Raw genomic sequence first — 26,998 nt, forward strand, 5'->3', positions numbered from 1 at the left:
CTACAAACAAGAAGAAATATTAACTCAACACACATATTTCCAATCCATGTGTAAGAGGTGAGTCCAAAAAGATAAATTTTATAATCAACAGGTATACAGATCATGTCTAAATTGTTCATGAACAGTAGATAGTCGAACGTTGTAGCTATTACTGGTAGCATTGACATCGGTAGGTGAACAGTCAACTTCACAATCTTTAGCTTCATAGATTGGTTGAGATCCCTAATTGAATTCCAGCATTCAGGAAAGACAGAGAATCCTTTATTTCCCTGCCTATTATTTAATGATTTGCAGCACTCAAATTTAAGGAGATCGTCACCTGTGACACAGGGGTAAGTAGGGGGTATTTCTTCAAATGTGATCTTCACAACTTGAGTGTCCAGGGAAGCGCGGCTAGGTGGATTAGCCATGGAAAATGCAGGATTACAGGGATAGGATAGGGGGGCTGGGTCTGGGTGGGATGCTCGTCGGAGGGTCGGTGTGGACTCAATGGGCCAAATGGCCTGCTTCCACACTGTAGGGTTTCTATGATTCTTTGCAAATACTCAAACCCAGGGTGGTACACATAAGAACATTCAGTTCCATTCATTCCCTCCAGCAGAGTTGAAACTAACTTTTGAACTCTGATAGTTGTGTATTCCTGGAGGTTAAAACAAACATGTCTGCAAGATATGCCTTTCTGCCAAGATGAGAGAAGTAGGCAATCCCCTACACAAAAACAGAAGTTGCTGGAAAAGCTCAGCAGGTCTGGCAGTATATGTGAAGAATAAGAATCAGAGTTAACATTTCAGGACCTTTCCTCACTGGTCTCGAAACATTAACTCTGATGTTTTTCTTTACAGATGCTGCCAGACCTGCTCAGCTTTTCCAGCAATTTCTGTTTTTGTTCCTGATTTACAACATCTGCAGTTCTTTCAATTTTTATTCAGTCAATCCCCTACTTATCTTGTTGTTTCTACCTGTTTGAAGTTTCCCTGAAAATGTGTGCTTGCAACATTTTGAGTTCTTTGGTCCTGTACTTGGACACATACTGGGTTCTGAAAAGACTGACCTGGTTAATTTTTAAATCCCATCACAAAAATAGACCAGCACCCATATGCCACTAGTTTGAATATTCAAACTCTTAAAAAAAAATTAGCATAAATAAATCACATCTGTCATAACACCTCCCACCAAAGATGAATGAAAACGTATCATTAAGAAGCATTTCCATTTTCCATGTAAATACCATTTTTTCCCTTTTTGGACTGTGGAACTAAAACATGGGAAAATATTGTTTTCAACCAAGAAGGCTGTGGAAAAAGATGTCACGGTTTTAAAAAACAACATAGCTACTGGAACTCATTTTGAGTTGTATCTACAATGTTGCCTTATTCAAGTTTAGAAGTCAGACGACACCAGGTCATAGTCCAACAGGGTTTATTTAAAATCACAAACGTTTGGAGCATTGCCCCTTCAAGCAGTGGAGAAGAATGGTAGACACCTCAGCTGTGTGTGTGTGTGTGTGTGTGTGTGTGCGCGCATGCGCGCACGCATGCAAATACGCTTGTATTCTAGACAGTTCTGCCCACTGATAGACTTTTAATTGGTTTTTCAATCAGGATCAATTGTGTGTATGTGTTCAGGAATAATCAGCATAGTAACAACTTCTTGATTTGCTCCTGAGTGAGTGGCTACAGCTGTGTGCTTGCATAATACAAGTAGAACCATTCAGTTCCCTTTCTTCTGTGAGCAGAGAAATAAAACAAACATTCTGAGTAGCTAATTACTCTTTATTGCTCACCCTGTAAATTCCCTTTTTGAAAGGACCCTTCAGAGACCCAGAAAAGGTGAATCTTCAGCCAGCAAATGAAACAGTTGAGAATTGGTTTGTCGTCAAACTCGTGTCCTCATCAAAACACTGGAAGGAGCTGAAGGAAAACAATATACGGGGACGCTTCAATCCACACTAGTGCCAGGACTAAGCTTCACCGACTTCTTTGTTCCTTTTCCAATCATGATATTTATGTCTTGTCTTGTCTCTTTGTGTGTCTGTTGGTATATGTTTGGGAATATTTCAAAAGGGGTAAAGTTTAACTTATAGAGAGTTATACATTAGCTTTTCATATTTCTTTCTCACCATTTTTTAGAACTGTTTGATTGCAAAAAGTATTGATCTTCTTGTTCATGGTAAAAAGCTGTTGTGTGTAACCCTAATTGAACAGTTAGGTTAAATTGGGCAATGTGGTGGTTTAATCAAACTTTCACATCTGCGACAACTTCAAGAATGATGGGGCTTGACTTCCAATGCATTACCCCAGTGAATCATGTCACCTAGCAAAAATTATTTTCAACTCTATTTCTATATCACATTAACAGTAGTAATAATTTGATGTTAAACATACCATGTTTAAGTCCATTTTCATCACAGCAACCAGTTTCTTTCATATATCCTCTTGATAAAGTGTCTACTATAACATTCTCTTTTTCAGGGACATGAATGATTTTTAAGGTGTACAGCTGGAGGATTAAACTCCATTGAAACTACTGTGTGCTCTTATCCAAAAATTTGTCAAGAGGAAAGGATGCTGGTTAATAAAATAACAACCACTTTCACGTTATTGGTGATTATGTATTTCAAAATGATGTAGAGCCAACATATGACTCAAATCTCTTTCATTGTCAAATATTTCTGGTGACATGCATTCAGTTTCTTTGAAAAATACCTGACAGTCCATTGATATCCATCACATTATAAAATGGTATCCAAACCAATGTCACTGACCTCAACAGACAATGTGAGTGGCATTTTATAATTCACAGCTACCAAACTGTATTTGTCAGCACTGATAAAGTCCAACAGCAAAGGATAAAACTGGAGCCAATCTTTAAACGATTATGTAAAGATTTTATTTACTAAGGTACACATTGCAAACATGTACCTCCTAACTTAGGCACCACATTTTCTGTACGTTTCATTTTATAGCAGCACAATTGTTATATACGTAAATGATATAGATGAAAATGTGGGGGGAGCATTAAGCAAATTTGCAGGTGACACTAAGATTGGTAGAGTGGTTTGTAGTGAAGCAGATAGTTGTAAGTTACAGAAAGACATAGATAGGTTGATCAGATGGGCAGACCAGTGGTACTTTAGAAGAAGAAACAAGATGTGGGAGTATTTAATGAATGGCAGGACACTGGGTAGTTTAGAAGAGCAGAGGGATCCTGTGGTAATTATTCACAGATCCCTGAAGTCAGCAGAGCACATGAACAGGATAGTTAAGAAGGCATATGGGACATTTGCTTTCATCAGTCGTGGCTTAGAGTATAAGAACAAGGAGGTAACGTTGGAATTGTAAAGAGCTTTGGTCAGGCCACAGCTGGAATACTGTGTGCAGCTCTGGTCACCTCACTGCAGGAGGGATGCGATAGCACTGGAGGAAGTACAGAGAAGGTTCACCAGGATGTTGCCTGAGATGGAGAAATTGACTATAAGGAGAAACTAGATAGGGTTGGATTGTTTTCTTTAGAGTAGAGAAGGGGAGGACATAATTGAGGTGTGTAAGTGGTATAGACAGGGCGAATAGAGAGCAGCTATTCCCCTTGGTTGAAGGGCCAATCATGAAAGGGCATCAGTTTAGGATGAGGGGCAGGAGATTCAGAGGGGATTTGGGGAAAAAACTTTTTCACTCAGCGCATGGTGGGAATCTGAAATGGACTACTTAGGAAGGTGGTGGAGGCTGGAAATCTTACAACCTTTTAACAAATATTTGGATGAATACTTCAAATATCATAACATTCAAGTATATGGGACAAGTGCAGGAAATTGGGATTAGCGCGCCATTAATGGTAGTGCTGAAAACAACAAATGCTGGAGATTACCGCAGGTCAGACAGTATCCATGGAGAGAGAGCAAGCTAATGTCAAGTCTAGATGACTCTTCATCAGTGATAGAATGTCAGTGCAGACTCGATGGGCCAAAGGGCTTTTTCTATGCTGTATGAATCTATGTAACTGAATCCCTGATCCCCAACATCTTCATACAATTAATAGATGGGGCCTCAGTTTAACAGCTCATCAAAAAGACTAAAGCTCCAACAGTGCAGTACAGGTATTTCTGTCATAACGCCTGTTTCATTAATATGAATTGCCTGTAATGCGATTGATGAAAGTGGACATTGTTTGGATAACGCAAACTTTCTGCTGTACAGGTATAGTGATTTGCCAATAACACAATTTTCTATGGCAATTTTCTATTGCGCGAGGTTACACAAGAACGCAACTATCATGTTATGGGAAAAATATCTATATTCCCTCAAGAAGATTTTATGCTAAAGTCTCTGGATCTCTCAATCTCTCCATTACTGATGTTCTGTCTGTTTCCCTTATGCATGTTGACGAAAAACTTTGTACAGTTTCTAATGCTGTATGAATGCAAGGTCTTGGTGTTGTCACAGCATTGATTTCTAAGGATCACTGGTGCAGTACTTTAAAGTGTAACTGGAAAGTGCAGCAATGGAGCACATGCAAAGAGAGGTATTAGAATTGATAGCAGAAAAATCTTCATTGCCCAGAGGAAGCAGTGGTGTTGATAATGGCTCTGTAGCAAGGGCCTAACATTATTTGATTGATTTATTGTCATGTGTACTTAAGTACAGTGAAAAGCTTTGTTCATGAGCAGTACAGGCAGATCATAGTAAGCAAAGGATGTACAGATCAAAGGTTGTAAAAAGCTTAAACAGGGGCATAGAGGTTACATTGCACAGGGCATGCGCTAGGTGAGATCAGCATTAACAAGATCAGCATTATTTGAGGCTACAGAATCCATTCATCAGTCTGATAATGGCCAAGAAGGAGCTGTTCCCAAACCTGCTGGTGCATGCGTTAAGGCTTCTGTATCTTCTGCCTGACAGACAAGGTTGTAGGAGATCATTATGATAGGTCTTTGATGATGTTGACAGCCTTTCCGTGGCAACGAACTGCGTAAATGGAAGGTTGGCTTCAGTGATGGTCTGGGCTGTGCACACCACCTTCTGTAGTTTCTTATCATCCTGGGCAGAGCAGTTGCCGTACCAGGCCGTTATGCATCCGGAAGGTATGCTTTCAATGGTGCATCGGAGGGGTTGGTGAGGGTTCTTGTGGACATGCCAAATTTCCTGAGCTGCCTGAGGAAGAACAGGCATTGTTCTGCCTTCTTGACTATTGTATCTATGTGGGAGTCCAAGACAGGTTGTCAGTTATTGTCACTCCGAGGAACTTAATGGTCTCCACCCTCTCAACCTCAGTTCGATTGATGTAGATGGGGGCGTGTTCTCCTCCTTTCTTTCTGAGTTTTACCGAAGTTGTTCTCATTGCCCATGTCATCAAGCCCTCTATCTCACTTCTGTATTTTGACTTGTCATTGTTCCGCAATCACTGCCCAAATTCATCAGTTTTTTTCCAACACATCAAGATAGAGGCTGGAGTCTTCAACCTGAAGAGACAAAACCTTTAAGTTTGTATAATGGGCACTCATCCAGTTTTAGCAAGGCTGGGAGAGTTGGCAAAGAGTCAGACACTTTGTTTTGTTTCTGAGGCAAGACAAATTAAAATTTCTGCAATCAAATAAAATCTGCTGTGTTAATTTTCCATCACTGCCTGCTCTTTGGCGTTAATAAATTTTAGAGGTGGCTTCTAACTCAAGTCACAGTTTTTGATCATGTTTATTCTCCTGTTTTTCTAGACTAACAGAACACAACAAAGCTCATATTGATTTGGAAACCTAATTCCAATAATAAGTTTCAGATCAATAATTTCTCCATCCCACAGAGGACGCTATGATTTTGCAACACATTACCAGAAGTCTAGCTACAGAACACACTAGCACACAAATGCAGACAAGGTCAAGACTAAGTCCACAATATTACAGCACCATGTGGTTTCCAAGTTCAGTCAGAATGAGGGAGGAGAGCAAAAGATCGAGAGTGAGGCAATTGGAGCTTAAAAAAGTTGAAATGTGCAATCCGGAGGGGACTTTGCCTCCTCAAGGACCGTGCTGTGGTCATTCCTACTGATACTCTCATGGACTGATGCATCTGCAACAAGCAGATTGGCGAGGAGGATAGGGATGATAGGCGGGCCACCTGCCACAGACCTAGTCTAGTAGTTATGACCTTAAGGATTCGGTCAGCAATGGTGCTGTCAGGCCACTCTTGTTAATGGACATTGAACTCCCCCGTCTAGAATGCATTCTGTGCCTTTGCCACCCACAGCACTTCTTCCGAGTGTTGTTCAACTCAGAGGAGCACTGATTCATTGCACAGAGCATCAGACTACTGATTTTATGTGCTCTTTTTATTTCAATTCTGAGCATCACCATGTGGGATACACAAATTTATACAAAAGAGCTACTGCCAACTTTCTAGTTTCCCAACAACTGTTATAAGCATAAAGTCAGAAAAACCTTTCAAGTAACACTCGCCAAAATATTCAATTGGCAACATTGTCTAACACTGGTCAACAAACTCTTCTGCAAGTCAAACATCTTGCAGAATCCAGCAACAAATTATTTCATACCCTGGGATAAATTACAAGCACGCTGTTTTCCATTACGTCCGCACGTAACCTCATTAAAACATGTTTCTTGGGTATCAGCCGTTGCTCAGTGGATTTCAAATCCAAGTTATAACGTTCTGGGTTCAAGTCTCACTCTCAAGACTTAAGTACAATAATCTAGGCTGATAATTCAGTGCTGCACAGTCAGCTTTGTCATATTCCAGGTGAGCTTTTCTCTGGCCATTCTGTGTTGCCCAAAGCAAGCCACAAGCTCTGGCCCCATATTACTTGCAGTTAGGTACACTAACTGGTTGATATTTCCCACTGAAGAAGAGGAACACTGAAAAGTTATAGTACAGAAAAGGCCATTTACCCCCCATCATGTCTATACTGGTTGAACAAACTAGCAGCCCATTCTAATCCCACTTACTAGCACTTCAGAGTCAGATCCAGATCCATTTTATATGAGGTGAGGGTTTCTGCCCCAACTTCCAAATTGGGAGGCGAATTCCAGATACTGACCAGCTTCTAGGTGAAAACAATTTTCCACATGCCTCCTCTAAACCTTCTACCAACCATCTTAAATCACCTCAGGACTGAAGAAGGGTAACACCCAAAACATTGACTGGTCCTTTCCTCCAGATTCTGCCTGGCTTGCTGTGTTCTTCCAGCCTCCTGTTTGTCATTTTTACCCTGTCAGACCTACCTAATGCTAGAATCTCAGCAGCTCTTTCACATGTTTCCCTTTCAAACACTGTGTTGAATTTGACCTACATTAATTATGATGGCAATAGGATAAGTGTAGATGTGGCCCGCCTCTCTGTCTACATCTCTCCTCTCAATCCTCCTTTCCTCAACCTTTCACCTCCTGTCCCACTTGTTCTGGGATATTGAACATTCCAACATTGACCAAGGTCCCTGTTACATTGTTGCTCCCACTGCATGCCGGTTACAGTATAAACAAAAACGCAGGAAGGCACCTAAAAAGTGCACACAATCGCAACAAGATTTGGCCCAATCAGCTGCCTTCCTGAAATTCACCTCCTTAACCCAACAGCTCAAGTGTGGAATACTTATTCTGCGAAGTGTGGTTGGCAGGAGAGACCTGACAGTTCCTTCAACAACACTCTCTCAGATAAAAGAACTTGCATACTCCCAAATAACCGGAAATGGTCTGTGTGGTTATTCATTATTAAACATTTACATTGCCTTATTTCAATGTCTGAAAAATCAATATTTTTCATTGTATTGTTCCAAAATACAACAAAAACAACAGATGGTAATTTTAAATATATTACTTCTTCTACTTCTGCATCACAAACAAAAAACAAAATCATGACAGGCTGTCTCCAACTGACATATGATTAAATAATAAAGGGGAAAAGTACATAGCTGAATTTACTAACTGACGCATAATTGACTTTAAGATGCAAATGAGGGGAAAGTTTTGATTTTTGGTATGTACATTGGTAAGGATGCATCTCATATGCATACCAGCATCTAGATGTGTGCAAAATCAAAATCTTCCCCTCCAGCTCTAACCTACACCACTCGCATCAACCTTAAGGTGTACCTCCAACCAAATGTGAGGCTGTGGGAGCTCAACAAACGATCTGCTATCCAATCTTAACATTCTTCCTGCTTTGGCTCCCTTAAAGCCATTTTCTTCAGCCTTCCAACCCGTGAGCATTACTGGCTAGGCCAGTATTTATTGCCCATCCCTAATCGCCCTGGAGAAGGTGGTGGTGAGCTGCCTTCTTGAGCCACTGCAGTCCGTGTGCTGTAGGTAGACCTGCAATGCCCTTAGGGAGAGAATTCCAGGATTTTGACCTACCGTCAGTGATGGAACGGTGACAAAATTTCCAAATCAGGTTGGTGATTGGGTGGTAGGGAAGGCAGATGGTAGTTTTCCCATGTATCTGCTGCCCTTGTCCTGCTAGACACAGTAGTCATTTTGAGGAGCCTTGGCGAGTTATGACAGTGCATCTTGTAGATGTGACATACTGCTGTGAGTGGAGAAGGGACTGAACTTAAAAGTTGGTAGACAGGGACTCATCATGCTGGCTTTGTCCTGGATGATGTTGTGCTTAAGAGTTGGTGCAGCTGTGATCATCCAAACATCCTACAAGCTTTAACAAGTTCCATTTCACCCAAAGACTTTGTAGCCCACAATCTCAGCCACTCAAAGACCTCCATTTTCTGCAAAACCACTCGTTTCCTGTGATCCTATTTTGAAATTCTAATGCATGCCCTCAAGTCTCGCCATGGATATTGCCATCCTATAGTGAAGATTGCCACCTACGTTACTCCCTGGATATAGCCTGATGCTCTTCAAAATGTACTGCCAAGGCAATATATTGCCAAGGTGCAGCATTCCAGAGGCACAGCAGTGCAGAGGTGCACCTTGGAGGCAACATCTTAAACAAATGCCCCTTCTGTCTTCTCTAATGACCATGAAGAATCCGCTGGAATACAGCACTATCAGAGGCTCAGTCTTTCTGACTGGTTGCTAAAATGAGATCCTGACTGCCCTCTCAAAAAGATCCCATTTCATTATTTTGAAGATGAATTGGATGTGTGATTTCCTATATTTTTCCCTTGGCCAATATTAGTAAACTAGATTACCTTCTCATTATCACAGTCTAAATATGAAAACTTACTGTGTGTAAACTCGCTGCTGCATTTCCCCTCATATTGACAGCATTACAGGATTACTTATTGGCTGTAAAGTGCCTTGGGATCTCCCAAAGTTATGAAATATGCAAGTTTTTCCTTCAAGCAAAAAATGCAGAGATCTTGAAACCACTGTGGGCAAGACACTAAGCTCGAGCCTCCAATTCTGCCCAGACTGTGGTAATGACAGTCTGCCTTGATGCTGCCTCAAAGGATCTTAGCGGAAATGAATTTGAGCAATAAAATTTTAGTGTAGGTTATCGTAGGTCCCAGTAGGCATGAGCTTGTAATTGCTCTCAAGAAAATTACAGAGACAAGAGTAGGTCAATCAGCCCCTCGAGCCTGCTCCACTATTCAACAAGATCATGACTGATCTGTGGCATAACTCTAAATGTCTGCTTTGGACCCATATCCCTTCAAGCTCTTGCTTAATAAGAATTTGTCTATTTGTCTAAATTCAACAATTGAATTAGCATTGACTGCTGTTGAGGAAGAGAGTTCCAAAACTCCACTACTCTTTGTGTGTAGAAATACTTTCTAACATCTCTCCTGAATGGCCTGGCCCTAATTCTTAGTCTGTGCCCTGGTTCTCAAATGTTCAACCCAGTGAAAATAGTTTATCTTTATCCACCCTGTCTTTCCCTGTTAATATCCTAAAGACCTCAAATAGATAACCCCCTAACCTTCTAAATTCTAGAGAATAATGGTCTAATTTGACTAATCTCTCCTCATAACTTAACTCCTTAAGCCCAAGTATCATCCTTGTAAGCCTGTAGGGAATTCTGTCCAGGGCCAAAGCATCCATCCTAAGGTGTGGTGCCCAGATCTGTTCACAGTACTGGGTCTAACTAGGGTTTTGTATAACGACAGCATAACATCTGCATTCTTATACTCCAGTTCTTTAGCTATGAAAGCCAGCATTCCTTTAGACTTCTTAACTACTTTCTGCATCTGAACCCCCAAATTTCATTGGACATCCACTGTATTTAACTTTGTGCCTTCAAAAAAATACCTTGATTTATCATTTTCAGGCTGAAATGGATAACTTCATACTTGTTTATATTAAAATACAGCTTTGCCAATTCACCTGTTCTATCAATACTCTGTTGTACTTTTATGTTGTCAGCAACACTGTCTACAATGCAGCCCAATTTTGTGTGGTCAGCAAATCTGGATATTTGAATTTTTATGCCATTGTCTAAGTCTTTAGTGAATATTGTGAATAATTGTGATCCCAACACAGATCCTTGTGTGTCAGCACTAGTCATGTCCTGCCAATTTGAGTACTTACCCATCAGTCCAACTCTGTTTCCTGTGACTCAACCAATTTCCTATCCATGTCAGTAATTTTCCCTTGATTCCATGGGCTTCCACCTTAGCTAACAGTCTCTTGTGTAGGACTTTATCAAAACCCTTCTGGAAGTCCAAATAAACAATATCCATCAACTTACCTCTTCCATCATCTCTCTCACCTCTTCAAAAGACTCTATGAGTTTTGTCAGGCATGACCTATCCTTTATGAATCCATGCTGACTCTCCCTGATCAACTGAAATTTTTTGAGGTGATCAGTTACCCTATCCTTGATTGTAGACTTCAACAATTTCCCCACTACGGTTGTTAGGCTAACTGACCTGTAATTCTCTAGTTTTGCTCTGTCACCCTTTTTATAAAGAGCAGAGGTACTACTCTTGAAACCAGAGAACTCTGCAAGATTATAGTGAGAGCAATATGCTCTCCTATCTCCTTTAACACCCATGGATGGAAACCATCAGGTCCTGGGGATTTCTCACTCTTCTGTTCCAGTAATTTCTCCATTATAACAGTCACAGAGACATCGAGACGTACAGCACAGAAACAGACTCTTCGGTCCAACTCGTCCATGCCGACCAGATATCTTAGATAAATCTAGTTCCATTTAAGACCATAAGACATAGGAGCAGAAATTAGGCCATTCGGCCCATCGAGTCTGCTCCACCATTCAATCATAAGTTCCTCAACCCCATTCTCCTGCTTTCTCTCTGTAACCCTTGATCCCCTTGATAATCAAGAATCTATCTATCTCAGTCTTAAATGTACTCAATGACCTGGCCTCCACAGCCTTCTGTGGCAGTGAATTCTATAGATTCACCACTCTCTGGCTAAAGAAGTCTCTCCTTATCTCCACTCTAAAAGGTCTTCCCTTTACTCTAAGGCTGTGCCCTTGGGTCCTAGACTCTCTTACCAATGGAAGCATCTTCCCAACATCCATTTTGTCCAGGCCATTCAGTATTCTGAAAGTTTCAATTAGATTCCCCCTCATCCTTCTAAATTCCATCAAGTACAGATGCAGAGTCCTCAAATGTTCCTCATATGTTAAGCTTTCCATTCCTGGGACCATTCTCATGAACCTCCTCTGAACCTGCTCCAGGGCCAGCACATCCTTCCTGAGATATGGGGCCCAAAACTGCACACAATACTCCAAAGTGGCTTGACCAGAGCGTTATAAAGCCTCAGTAGTACATCCCTGCTTTTATATTCAAGTCCTCTCAAAATAAATGCCAACACTGCATTTGCCTTCCTGACTACTGACTCAACCTGCACGTTTACCTTGAGAGAATCCTGGACTAAAACTCCCAAGTCTCTTTGCACTTCAGACTTCTGAATTTTCTCCCCATTTAGAAAACAGTCCATGCTTTTATTCTTCTTACCAAAGTGCATGGCCTCACACTTTCCCACATTGTACTCCATCTGCCACTTCTTCTCCCACTCTCCTAACCTGTCCAAATCCTTCTACAGCCTCGTCACCTCCTCAATACCACCTGTCCATCCACCTATCTTTGTATTGTCTGCAAACTTAGCCAGAATGCCTACAGTTCCTTCATCTAGATCATTAATGTACAAAGTGAAAAGTTGTGGTCCAGCACTGACCCTGGTGGAACACCACTTGTCACCATGCCATCCTGAGGAAGACCCCTTTATCTCCACTCTCTGCTTTCTGCCAGACAGCCAATCTTTTATCCATGCTAGCATCTTGCCTGTAACACTGTGGGCGCTTGGCAGCCTCCTGTGTGGCACCTTATTTCAGGCCTTCTTGAAGTCCAGGTAGATAACATCCATTGGCTCTTCTTGGTCTACCCTGCTCGTTGCTTCCTCAAAGAATTCTAGCAGATTTGTCAGACATGACCTCCCCTTGCCAGCATTTGGCCCACATCCCTCTAATCCCTTCCTATTCATATACCCATCCAGATGCTTTATAAATGTTGTAATTGTAGCCACCTCCACCACTTCCTCTGGCAGCTCATTCCATACACGCACCACCCTCTGCGTGAAAAAGTTGCCCCTTGGGTTCCTTTTAAATTTTTCCTCTCTCACCTTAAACCTATGCCCTCTAGTTTTGGACTCTTCACCATATCCATGCCCCTCATGATTTTATAAACCTCTATAAGGTCACCCCTCAGCCTGTGACGCTCCAGGGAAAATAGCCCCAGCCTATTCAGCCCCTGCCTATAACTCAAACCCTGCAGCCCTGGCAATATCGTTGCAAATCTTTTCTGAACTCTTTCAAGTTTCACAACATCCTTCCTTTAGCAGCGAGACCAGAATTGAATGCAGTTATCCAAATGTCCTGTACAGCCATAACATGACCTCCTAACTCCTATACTCAATGCACTGACTAATAAAGGCAAGCATTCCAAACACCTTCTTCACTATCCTATCGATTTGCGATTCTACTTTCAAGGAACTATGAACCTGCACTCCAAGGTCTCTTTGTTCAGCAACATTCCCAGGACCTTACTATTAAGTGTATAAGTTCTGCCCTTATTTGCCTTTCCCAAAATCCAGCACATCACATTTATCTAAATTAAACTCCATTTGCCACTCCTCGGCCCATTGGCCCATCTGATCAAGTTCCCATTGTACTCTTAGGTAACCTTCTTCACTGTCCACTACACATCCAATTTTGGTGTCATCTGCAAACTTACTAACCATACCTCTTATGTTCACATTCAAATCATTCCTATGAATGACAAAAAGCAGTGGACCCAGCACCAATCCTTGTGGCACGCCGCTGGTCACAGGTCTCCAGTCTGAAAAGCAACCCTCCACCACCACACTCTGTCTTCTACCTTTGAGCAAGTTCTAGTTGCTGTGTAAATGGCTAGTTTGATGATTTACTTAGGCAAATTTTATTTAGACCCCATCCCTGATCATCTGTTAATTTGAGACACCCGGCAAGTTATCCTGCTTTTCTGCTGTGAATACTGAAGCAAAATAATTGCTCAGCATGTCTGCCATTTGCCCATGGTCATTGACAATATCTCCACTCTCACCCTTCAGTGGGCCAATAGTACTCTTAATCAGCTACTTTCCTTTTACATCACTGTAAAATTTCTTATTTTCTTACACGTCCCTTGCAAGTTCCCTTTCATTATCCTTTTTAGCCGCTCTTATAAGCTGCTTTGTGTTCCTTTGTTGGTCTTTGTATTTGTCCCATTCTGTGGGATTTGTACTGCTCTTTGCATTTTTATAAGCCCTTTCTTTACTGATTAATGAATAGTTACAGATTACTGATGGGCATTTCCAAAATCAGTTACAGCACTGAGAGTCGCTTGGCCCATCATCCCATCATATCTGTGCTGGCTCTCAGAATATGCAAAACATCTAGAACCATGCCTGCCCTTCTCTACATGACCCACACATTGTTCTTCTTCAGATAATAATCAAATTCCCTCTTCAATGCCTTGACTGAATCTTCCTCTGCTATGCTCTCAGGCAGTGCATTCCATTCTAACTACTTCCTGTCTGAAAACACTTCTCCTCAAGTCTCCCCTGCTTATTTTGCCAGTTACGAGAAATTTGTGCTCTCTCATTCTCAATCCTTCCACCAATGGGAACAGTTTCTCCCTCTCTACTCTGTACAGATCCCTCATGATTTTGAAAACTTCAATCAGTTCTCCTCTCAGCCTTCACTTCTCCAAGGAAAGCAATCCCAACTTAGAACATAGAACATAGAACTGTACAGCACAGTACAGCCCCTTCGGCCCACAATGTTGTGCCGACCTATTATCCTACTAAGATCAATCTACCCTGCATACCCTACATTTTACTATCATCCATGTGCCTATCCAAGAGTCGCTTAAAAGTCTCTAAAGTATCTGACTCCACTACCACTGCTGGCAGCGCATTCCACACACCCAGCACTCTCTGTGTGAAGAATCTACCTTTGACATCTTCCCTATACCTTCCTCCAATCACCCTAAAATTATGCCCCCTCATAATAGTCATTTCCGCCCTGGGAAAAAGTCTCTGACTATCCACTCTATCTAAGCCTCTCATCATCTTGTACACCTCTATCAAGTCACTTCTCATCCTTCTTCGCTCCAATGAAAAAAGCCCTAGCTCCCTCAACCTTTCCTCATAAGACCTGCCCTCTCGTCCAGGCAGCATCCTGGTAAATCTCCTCTGCACCCTCTCTAAAGCTTCCACATCTTCTTATAATGAGGTGACCAGAACTGAACATAATATTCCACTTGTGGTCTAACCAGAGTTTTATAGAGCTGCAGCATAACTTCACGACTCTTAAACTCAATTCCCCTGCTAATGAAAGCCAAAAATGAAAGCCAACTTCTCCAATCTATCCTCATAACTGAAGATTCTCATCCCTGGAACTAATTTTGTGAATGTTTACTGCACCCCTTCCAATTCCCTCACATCCTTCCTAAAGCATGGTGCCCAGAACTGGACACACAATATTCCAATTGAGCCTGACAAGTGTTTAATACATGCTTATCATTCTTGTACTTAGCGCCATTAGGTAGGAAATTTTCTGACTGAATAACAGATGAAGGAACAGCTGCTATACATCCAGGTCAGGATGGCTAGGACATCATTGTCCCATTTGTGACTCCTGGAGTCAAAAAACCTAGTCTGGAGTCACTGTGCCTTTGCGTTTCCAACATACGGCAATTCGCCATCTGAAACTACCCAGGAAATTTTCACAAGATTGAGTTAAAAATTGTTAGACTGTCCATGGCTTCTGACATGGCTCATGTTCAAACTGTTTGCAATCTCTGCCATTTTCAGTAGTGTTCATCAGGTGAAATTTGACCCTTTTAAGCAGCATAAGTCCTGCCACACATCTTGCTCACAGATATTAGAATAAAATAGTCTAGATGATCACAAAGGCTTCCCAACTAAGTCTAACTTGATCACCACCAAAGAATGACACTCTGCATCTCTGGAGCAGCGTCCTACCTAATATCACTACCTGAGGAACAATCCAACAACAAGAGGCCATTCAGGCCCCCTTGAGCTCTGCCTGTCAACAGCTGATCTGCACCTCATGCCCAATTTCCTGTCATATCCCAAATTAGCCTTTTTCATCAAAAGTCATCATTCTCAATCTGACAAGTTTCAACTGACCAGCACCACCCCAATATCACAGTCAATGGATTGCACGTGTCCACATCCCACTCCGGGATTGAGTATAACATTCAAGGCTAAAATTATACACCTGATTGCCCTTACAGCCCAAAACTGTGGTAGGGTGTCACCTGAAATGGTTCCCTGTTTTGCTACCCATCTGCCCAACATCTAGTCCTGCCATCCAGGGTCTGGTAAAATTTTAGGTCAATAATCTCACTTCAAACTCTTTTTTTTAAACATTCTGCGTGACCCAGTGCATGTCGAATAATCATCTTCTGTTTTAACTTTAGCTCATTTCATGAACTGGACATCCCTGGTTGAATACAGGACTAGTGGGAAGTTGTTTTCTACTGAACACTCTCACCTTTGAGCAGGCTGTACACTGTTGCAGTCCTGAAATGGTTAAATTTGCATTGTGTCTAAAACACACAGTTACTATTATTTCTGTTTCATTTCCTGTTGGGAGAATTCTCTTGATAACTGAACAAAAAAATGTTACACAGTAAACAGATTATTTGCTTTGCAGGAAGGCAACATCAGGTTTAAACAATCCCCTTGATGACAGCAACCTCTTCACTACCAGGCACAGCTGCACTGCCCAGCACATGGAAGATTACACAAGCCCTGTCTTCCTCTGTCACTTCCCAAAGTATCATCAACAAAGAATATTGTCTCCCTCCCTCGCACCCCCACCTCCACACTGAGTTATTGAATTCACCGTGAAGCAGAATAATGCAAGGAATAGGATCTGTTCAAGCTGCTCTTTGCAGTGAGACAGTGGGGCTAATGCTGAAATCCAATAACCATTATAACTGAGTGACTAATGGAGCAATTATACATAATGCCAAGATGGACCTAGCCACTGCGTGAACCAGAGTAGTACCTGACCTCTGCTGACCACGACAGTCCACAGGAAGAATGGCTAATTACATGGGCTGGGAATGAGGGGGGAATCAAGGGCAAAGGGAAGAAGGAGATAGAGGGTGAAGGGGAAATGGGGGTGAGGAACAGGGCGAGGCTGGGGGGTGAGGGGCACTAGGGGGTGAGAAGAACGGGTAGTAAAGGCAGAAGCTGTGGGTGAGTATTTATCCCAGGCAGGATTATATTCTGGGCAAGATTGTATTCCAGTAGGCAGGAATGTAATCTGGTGGGCACCAATTAAGAGGCCATCTGACCTCTCAGAGCAGGTCGCAACATCAGGGACCAGCCATTCAATGGTGATTGTAGGGAGACAAAGAGGGCTCCCCCACATTGAGAAACCCTCAGGAATTAGGGCATTTGCTGTAGCAGAACCAGGCAGGCAGGCCCTAAAACCTAAATAAAAACCAAAAGAACTGCGGATGCTGTAAATCAGGAACAAAAACAAAGTTGCTGGAAAAGCTCAGCAGGTCTGGCAGCATCTGTGGAGGAGAAAACAGAGTTAACGTTTTGGGTCAGGTGACCCTTCCTCAGAACTGATGGTGGCTGGGAAAATGTCAGTTTATTTGCAGAAAATAGGGAGGCGCGTAGGGTAGGGAGTAAACAATAGAATAGAGCCCAGAGAGAGAGAAAGACAGTTGGACAGACAAAGGAGTTGCTAACGATTAGGCTGGGAGGCTGAATAGTTGTTAATGGGGACTGTTAGTGACTAACAACAGCGGGTGTGTAGTGGCAGGCTATGTGGTAACAAGGCCTGGTGTGTGGGGTGGGGGACTGGGACATGGGAGAGTTTAGGCCCTAAAATTATTGAACTCAATATTGAATCCAGAACTGGGCTGTAGGGTCCCCAAGCGGAAAATGAGGTGTTGTTTCTCCAGCTTGCATTGGGCTTCACTGGAACACTGCAGCAAGCCAGAGACAGAGATGTTGGCCAGGAAGCAAGGTGGTGCATTGAAGTGGCAGGCAACAGGTAGTTTAGGGTCTTTTTTGTGAGTAGAACGTAGATGTTCTGCGAAGCGGTCGCCAAGTCAACATTCGTTTCCCCAATGTAGAGGAGACCACATTGTGAGCAGCGAATGCAGTAGACAAGATTCTTGGAAGTGTAGGTGAAGTGTTGCTTCACCTGGAAGGTATGTTTGGGCCCTTGGATACTGGGGAGGGAGGAGGTAAATGGGCAGGTGTTGCACCTTTGCCGGTTACAGGGGAAGGTGCCGTAGGGCTGTAGGGAGGTGTTGGAGGTGAACGGAGTGTGGACCGAAGTGTCCCGGAGTGAACAGTCCCTGCGGAAGGCAGACAAGGGAGGGGAGGGGAATATGTGTCTGGTGGTGGCATCTTGCTGGAGGTGGTGGAAATGGCATCTGATGATCTTCTGGATGTGGATGCTGGTGGGATAGTAGGATGGTGGCCCTCAGGTAGCACTGAATCCTTGAAGTGGGGTGCGGAGCTTTGCCACTCAGGGGACACTTTGGTGGGCAATTGATAGCCGTTATCAAAGACACTTTTCACAAATACAATGGACAGCTGCCTCCATTTACCTGGCAGACTCTCTGCATGAGTCAAGAGCCTACATCAGTAAAGGTTGGTGGTTGGTGGGAGTAACAATTCATTTGTTTAATTGGCCCCCACCTCCCACATCAGAGGGCTGCCTCACCACTATCACTCCCATCATTGAAAATATCACAGAACAAAGCATGGAATCTCCTCCTGATGCCTTTCCTTCACCGTTTCACATGGCCATTGGCCTCCCTGAACATCTCCAGAGGTTTAATAATGTTCATTAATTTGTGTCGGAGCCTTTACCTCCCTACACTTTCACTTAATTATTTGCTTACATGTATTGTACTTCAATATCGAGGAGCTGGTACAGGGGCAGGGCTTGCATGTACGTGACAGTGTACGGCTACATGCATGTGAGAGTATGCACAAGTCTACAGACAAGCGTGTGCAAGAGAGTGGGGGCACGCACGTGAGAATGTACATGTAAATGAGTGTGTACGTATAAAATGATGTGTGGATGTATGCAGAAGTATGTGTGACTGCATGTGTGAATACGGAGTGGGTTTGTGAGTGAGAATGAGTTGTATGGTTGCAGTCACATATAATAGGGCAAGACTAATCTATGGTATGACACATTCCAAGGTCAAACAACCAATTAGCAAGGTAGTCATGGGCTGCTGTCATCCGTAGAATTACATCCAGCAAAATCCTTCAAAGTAGTAGCAGGGAATAAAAAAAATCATCATCTTGTGATAAAGAATGCACAGAGAGAAAGAGATAAGACTTCCCTCAATCACTCCCACTCGCTGCTCTTTACATAATTCACTGCTTTGCACAGGCTTTACAAAGTGGTAAATTTTATTTACAATGTCCTTATTACAGTATCACAGCAACACCAGAATCGAAAGATATGACCTTATGTAAAGGATTGTAAAAATGCCCCCTGAAATAGTAACAGGTATTGAGAAACCTTGAATTACTTCCAATCTTGTGAACCAGTTCACTGCATATGTCTGGAAATTCTAGCATTGGACAACATTGCTCTTGTCAAATTGCTCCTCCCTACTGTTGGCTAGGGGTAATGTGAGGAAAAGGTTTTTTACCCAGAGGGTGGTGACAGACTGGAATGTGCTGCCTGGGAGGGTGGTAGAGGCAAATTGCTTTCTGAGGCTGACCTTTAAAAAGTACCTGGATGAGCACTTGGCACATCATAACATTCAAAGTTATGGCCAAGTGCAGGTAAATGGAATTAGGTTGAAGGTCGGATGTTTTTCATATGTTGGTGCAGACTCGATGGGCTGAAGGGCCTCTTTTGCATGATTCTATGATCTGGTTAGCAAAATATGCAGTGGAGGTCCTGTGTTGGATGGTTTGTTACACTGTGGTCTTGAAGGAAGTGGGGGACATGGGATCAACTGCAAAATGTCATGGGATCTGCAAGATTATCCAGTTGGATCATTACACTGAAATCCTCCAGACAGATTGTCATTGAACTTAAAGCAGGGTGAAGTACATGAGCTTATCGCCCCTGCATGGGCTGCAGGAAGCACGGAGCCCATACCCATGAACATGGGTGGTGGAATTACCAACTAGCACTGGGTGTTTGGCCAACTGAATTAACACCTCATCAGTTTCTGTGAACAGAGTGTTTGCATGTACCTCGACGCCAAGATTTTCTACAATCAGGTATTGAAGGCAAGGTTGTGATGGTCTTTGGACAGAAAAAAAAGCATATTTCATACACTACCTGCAATATGAAACCTTGATTGGGAAACCAAACCTCATAGCTGTGGACAATACAGAAGCAGGGGTAGGCTCTCAGCCCCTCCAGTCTGGTTCACCATTAAACTAAAATGTAGATGATCTTCTACCACAACACCATTTTCCAAAACTATCCATGTATCCTTTGATAATCGGTGTAGAAATCAATCAAGCTCTGTCATGAACATTCTCGATGACTGAGTTTCCACAGTCCTCTGGGTCAGTGAATTCCAAAGATTTACTATCTCCTCAATGAAGAAATTCCTGCTGAAATCAGTGTCAAATTAGTCAACCTGTCCCCTGGTTGTCCATTCCCAATCCACGCCAGCGCACTGGAGGGCATGCAGAGGAGATTCACCAGCTTGGCGTGGGATTGAATATTTCAGCTCTGAAGAAAGGCTGAATAAGCTTGGGTTGTTAGCTTTAGAACAGAGAAGATTGAGGGGGAGATCCTGACAGAGATACTTGTGATTATGAGGGGCATGGACAAGGTGAAGAGAAACCAGCTGTTCCCTTCTGTTGAAGGGTCAATACAAGGGGGCATAATTTTAAGGTGAAAGGCAGGAGGTTTAGAAGGGATTTGAGGAAAGTTTTCACCCAGAGGGGGTGGATGTCTGCGGTAGAAAATGGCTGAAATAGTGGGTTTGTCAGGGCAGTCCTGTTTGTGGATTTTGGGAAGGTGCAAGTGGTAGACTGTCCAGATATTCTCTATTTCCCCATTGCAACAGCAGCTGGCCTGAACTCTACACTTTCCTTGACTACAGCGTGGCACTGAGACCCTGTTATGTGGGGAATAGCAAGAAAGGTGTAAACTGACTTGCACATTTACTACATTAGAACAGTCAGCTGACTTCAAAGATACCTCCTTAGCTGTGGAGCATGTGGAACAATCTAAAGTTGTGAAAGATATTGGGAGAATAAACTGTCTTTCTTCGTAAGATAGATGCTTGTTTTAACAAACACCCATTGACAAATGAACAAACCTCAATATGTTTTAAGGCAGTGACAACTTGAGTTTAGAGTTCTCAGTTACACTTACAAAAAGAGTGAGAAAATTCAACCGGAAATCAACACAAGGAAAGATTTTTCTTCATTTTAGAATTAAATTGCCTTTTACTCCAGAGCATCTTTTAAAAAGCACACACTCATTTAAGCCTTCCTTGCTATGATTATAACTCGAGTTAAGTATTCTCACAGAAGTCCTACCTAATATCAAAGCAGATTTTTAATTCCTTATCCAACTCCTTCCTCCCGGCATCCCTCAGAGTCCCACCCCATAGAAAAACCCCGCCTCTTTCGCATCCCATTGGTTCATCCACTAACAAACGTCTACCTGATTGGGCTGATCTGTCAGTTAAATGACGCATGGAAGGACGGGGCCAGGTGCAGATCATAACCGTTCATTGGACACTCGGTCTGTCAGTCTGTGGGTTCCTTGTCGACTCCAGTTATGCAGGGTTCAGAGTGAGGAGAGCTCCGCCCCACTCTTCACCACCCCTCCTACACCCCAAACCTTACCCTAACTTCTGGCCCCTTTGAAAAGCCGCACCCCAGACTCCCCTCCCTAGCTGCCACCCCCTGACACCCCACCAAACCCCCACTGCTGCCTCAATATCACAGATCAATCCTCTTGTGAGCTCTGTGTGGAGTTTGCACATTCACCTTGTGTCTGTGTGGGTTTCCTCCCACAGTCCAAAAATGTGCAGGTTGGGCGGATTGACCATGCTAAATTGCCCATAGTGTCCAGAGATAGAATAGAATTATAGTTCATAGAATCCCCAGTGTGGAAACAGGCCATTTGGCCCAACAAGTCCATATGGACCTTCTGAAGACCATTCCACCCAGACCCATCGCCTAACCCTATATTTCCCATAGGTAATGCACCTAACCTACACATCCGTGAACACTATGGACAATTTCGTATGGCTAATCCACTTAACCTGCACATCTTTGGAGTATGGGAGGAAACCAGAGCACCCAGTGCAAACTGACACAGACACAGGAAGAACATGCAAACTCCACACAGACGGTCACCCAAGACTGGAATCAAACCTGGGTCCCTGGCACTGTGAGGCAGCAGTGCTAACCACTGAGCCACTGTGCCACTCCAAAGGTGTGCATGCTAGGCGGATTAACCATGGGAAATGCAGGATTACAAGGAAGGGGTGGGTCTGGGTAGGATGCTCTTCGGAGGATCAGTTTGGATTTAATGGGCCAAATGGCCTGCTTTCATGCTGTAGGGGTTCTATCAGGTATGAAGAGAGACTTGATCATTTAGGACTATAGTCACTGTAGTTTGGAAGAATGGGGACAAGGGATTTCATAGAAACCTGTAAAGTTTTGTCAGGACTAGACAGGGTAAACGCAAGAAGGATGTTCTGATGACCAGCAGTGGCAGTCTAGGGATATGGACTAGCCATTTAGGACTGAGATGAGGAGATATATCTTCACCCAGAGATGGGAAGCCTGTGGAATTCTGTACCACAAAAAGTGGTTGAAGCCCAAACATAGATACCGTTCTTACTACAAAGGGGATCAAAGGGTATGGGACAAAAGTGAGAGCTTTAGAGGAAGGATCATTGGACCCAAAGTGTTAACTGATTTCTCTCCACAGGTGCTGCCAGACCTGCTGAGCTTTTCCAGTAATTTTGTTAACAACTATACTGAGTTGGACGATCAGCCATGGCAGAGTAGGTTCAAGGGCTAAATGGCCTACTCCTGTTCCTGTTTTCTATGTTTCTATGATTAGTTCAATGGGACAAGTCTTCACAGGCTTGGGGCTTGTTGTGGTCTTTTCACCTTTTACCCCTTGGCCAGATGTCCCCCCTGATACTATCTTCACTTTTCCTGACAGTCAAGCTCAGGAGGAGTGGAACAAGATGAGAGGCTTCAATCCACAATACTGTCTGGGATGGAGCTATTCTCATTTGTTAAAAATGCCCATGATTCCAGGATCAATATCAAATTTAAATATAACCTTTGACTTCTTTTCTCAATAGTAAACCCCTCTCCTCTGTCACCTTCACATCTAAAATCAAAAGTAAGGTGTCCACGGACCTGTTTGTCACTGAGCTTAAGATCATGATCAGCTGCCCTCTGAGGCTTCCCTCCCTTCACATTACCCAAGAAGCCAAGCCTCCTAAAGCAACCCCACCCCGACACCACCACCACCACCCCAGCTTAACTCTGAGTTTGCATCCTCCTTCAGTTTCTTTCCTATCTTCTCTCATGGCCTGTACAAACACACCTTGTTCAAGAGACTTACCAATAGTCCCTTTGACCCTGATTCCATTAACCTGCTGACCATCCAGCTTGCCCTCCTGGTCCCTATGTTAGATAATATTGTTTATGGTTCTCCCTCTTCAAATATTGTCCCTCTCTCTATCAAAAGCCACACCATCACACTTCTCAAAAACATCCTTTGGCCTCTCCATTCTTGCAAACTAACACTCCATCTCCAGCTTTCCATTGTTACCCAATGTCCTTAAACTTGTTCAAAAACAAAGTTGCTGGAAAAGCTCAGCAGGTCTGGCAGCATCTGTGAAGGAGAAAACAGAGTTAATGTTTCGGGTCTGGTGACACTTCCTCAGAAACTTGTTGCCTCACTAATATGTGCCCACCTTACTTTGACCTTTATGTTTAAATCCTTGGGATCAGATTTCCAACACTATTACGCTACTGTTATGGGAGGCATGGGAGGAAGTTGCTGGGGCTCTAGCAGATATATTTTATACTGCTGGCCCTGATAGGAAAGTTATTGGAAAAAATTCTGAAGGACAGGATTAAACAATACCTGAAAAGGCAGGGATTGATCAGGAATAGTCAGCATGGATTTGTTGGAGAGAGATCCTGCCTGACTAATTTAATTGAGTTCTTTTGAAAAAGTGGCTAAATATATTGATGAGATTAGTGCAATTGATGTGGTTTACGTTCAGTAAGGCCTTTGATACGGTCCCACGTGGAAGGCTGGTCCAAAAAGTAACGGCCCATGAGATCCAAGGCAAGTTGGTAAACAGAAATGAAAATTGGCTTACAAATAGGAGGCAAGGGGTGATGGTGGAAGGGTTCTTTTGTAATTGGAAGCCTGTGACCAATAGTATAGCACAGGGATTGGTGCTGGGACCCTTGCTGTTTGTTATTTACATTCACAACTTGGATATGTAGGTAGAAGGTATGATTAAAAAGATTGCCAATGAATCGAAAATTGCAGGTCTTGTTGATAGTGAGGAGTATAGTCTCAAGCTACAGTCTGATATTGGTCAGCTGGTAAATTGGGCAGAGTAATGACAGATGGAATTTAATTCTGATAAGTGCAAGATGATGCATTTTTGGAGGTCTTATAAGGAAAAGATATACACAGTGAATTGTAGGTCGCTACGGAGTACTGAGAAACGAAGGAACCTTAGTGTAATAGTCCATAGATCCCTGAAGGTGTCAGCACAGGTAGACAGGGTTGTAGACAGGATACTTATCTTCATTAGGAGGGGTGTAGAATATAGGAGCAACAAAGTCTTGTTACAACTTTATAAAACATTGGTTAAGCCACAGAAGGAAAACTGTGCTCAGTCCTGGTTGTCACACATTTGGAAGGACATGATTACATGGGAGAGGGTGCAGAGAAGATTCACCAGGATGTTGCCTGGGATGAGAAATCTCAGATATGACCAGAGATTGTATATGTTGCGTTTGTTTTCCTTGAAGCAAGGGAGGCTGAGGGGAGATCTGATTGAGATATACAAAATTTTGAGAAGCATAGACAGGGCAAATCATGAGAATTTCTTCCCCATGTCCAAGACCAAAGGGCATAAGTTTAAGATGACCTGCAAATGATTTAGAGGAGATCTGAGAAAAACGTTTTTTTTTTACCTAGAGCATGTTAGAAATATGGAACATACTGCCTGAGAGGGTGGTGGAAGCAGATACTCATGCAACATTTAAGAACCATCTGGATGAGCATGTACAACGTCAAGGCACAGTGGACTCTTAACCAAGTACAGGTAAATGGGATTAGTGTAGTTTGGTGTTTCTTGGTCAGCATAGACGTGGGCCGAAGGGTCTATTTCCGTGCTGTATCACTCTATCACTTGAATGAAATAACTCTTATTAAAGTCACAAATAAGGTCAAGTGTTAATGTGCCAAAAGTTTCTGTTCTTATCTTTTTCAATCTGTCTGTGGTCAAGGGTGAGCATACTATCCTCCTCCAAACCTTTCCCACCACTATGCAGCTGGACAGGGCTGCATTTACCTTATTTATTTAATTCTAGCAAATCATCTCCAATGGCTTCGCTCCCGTTCCTGCACCATTACCCCCGGTGCATCCCAAGAAGCTCTCCTTGCCCGTATCTTTCATATGCTTCCCTAAGCCATAACATCTGAACAAACAGAATCACAGAATTGTTACAATACTGAAGGAGGCCATTCAGCCCATCATGTCTGCAACAGCTTTCCAGTGAGAGTTGTGATTTAGTGCCATTCTCCTGCACATTGTTTCTATTCAAACAGTCATCCAGTGCACTGTTGAAGTCTCAATTGACTCTGTCTGCATCACACATCCAGGCAGTGCACTCCAGACCTCAATCCCTCATTGTTTGAAATAGCTTTTTCCCATGTCACTTTTGCTACTTTTGAAAATCACTTTAAATCAATGCCCCCTCATTGTCCGTTTTTTATAAGTTGGAATAGTTTCTATTTACTCTACGCAGAACTCTAATGATTTTGAAAACTGCTAGCTGCCTTTTCTTCAAAAAGAACCTCTCCAACCTATCCTCATAACTGAAGTTCCTCGTCCTGGAGCCATTGTTGTAAATCTTGTCTGCAGCCTCTCCACTATGTCCATTTCCTTCCTCTAAAGTGGCATCCAGAACTGTACACTGTAGTCAAGCTGAAGTCTAACAAATATCTTATAGAAGTTCAGCATAAACTTTATGGTTTTATACTCTAGGCCCCTATTAATAAAACCAGGATACTGTATGCTTTTTAAATTTCTTTCTCCACCTGTCCTACCACCTTCAGTGGTCTATGCAAATATACACCGAGGTCTCTCGGCTCCTGCACTGCATAACTACTGTACCCTTATTTTGTATTGCCTAACAAAGGTCACCCTCCAAAATGCATCATACCACACTTCTTATTGAGCTTTGTCGGCCACCCATCTGCCCACTCTGCCAATTTCTATATGTCCTTTTGGAGATTCTGTACTGTACTCCTCACAGTTTATAATGCTACCAAGTTTTGCATCATCTGCATACGTTGCTACTATTCCTTGCAAGCAAAAATCTATATCATTAATATATATCAGAACAAGCAAAGGTCCCAATACTGACCCATGGGGAACTCCACTGCAAGTTTTCCTCCAGCCTGAAAAATATCCATTGAACATTACTCTCTGTTTCCTATCACTCAGCCAATTTTGTAATCATGTTGCTACTGTCTCTTTGTTACCATAACTTTTCCCCACAGCACCTGTCTCAACTACCTCACTGACTCAAAATGATCAGACAACATATCTAACAGCCAATACTGGATGACAGAAGTTTGCTTTAATTAAACATTGGAAAGAGTAAAGCTTTTGTCTCAGTCCCCAATGCAAATTCTGTTTTCCAGCCACAGATGTCTTCCCTCCACCTGGCAACTGCCTGAGGCTCAACCAGACTATTCACCACTCTGTAGTCATATTTGACCTTGAAATAAGCCTCAGTGCTGTCACTAACACCTTATATTTCCACCTCCATAACAATTCCACACCCACCTCAGCACATCTGCTGTTGAACCCTCCTCAATGCCTTTATTACCTGGAGACCAGAATATTTGAAGGGTCTAGGCCCGAAACGTCAGCCTTCCTGCTCCTGTGTTGCTGCTTGGCCTGCTGTGTTCATCCAGCTCTGCACCTTGCTGTCTCTTATTCCAATACATAGCCTGGATGTTCTCCCTCATTCTTCACTGTGTAATCCTGATGTTATGCAAATCTCTGCTGTCTGTGACATTGCTCGCAGCAAGTTGCGTTCATGCATCAGTCCTGCGCTGGATAACCTACATTGCTCCCTGGACTCAGTCTTGTTTGCAAATTCCACCCCATCTCTGTAATCTCCTCCAGGTACACAACCTTGTGAGATCTCTGAAGCCCTCTAATTCTGGCCTCATGTCAACCCAGGATTTTAAATTACTGGTAGCTGAGCAATTAAATACATTCAGCCCCAACCTCTCTGTTTCTCCTTTATTCTCTTTCC

The 26,998-nt window shown here is 42.9% G+C and overlaps 1 long non-coding RNA gene across 1 annotated transcript; it reads right to left on the reverse strand.

Moving 5' to 3' along the window:
• Nucleotides 1–1,549: 1,549 nt before the first annotated feature.
• Nucleotides 1,550–21,040, reverse strand: LOC125487319. The gene is made up of 3 exons (XR_007265810.1): nt 20,978–21,040; nt 4,852–5,455; nt 1,550–2,031 (listed from the first exon to the last, which is right to left on the reverse strand). It is a non-coding gene; the product is annotated as an uncharacterized LOC125487319 (long non-coding RNA).
• Nucleotides 21,041–26,998: the final 5,958 nt, after the last annotated feature.

The sequence above is a fragment of the Rhincodon typus genome, chromosome 39 (assembly GCF_021869965.1).
Source record: "Rhincodon typus isolate 14 chromosome 39, sRhiTyp1.1, whole genome shotgun sequence".
In the NCBI taxonomy this organism is placed as follows: Eukaryota; Metazoa; Chordata; class Chondrichthyes; order Orectolobiformes; family Rhincodontidae; genus Rhincodon; species Rhincodon typus.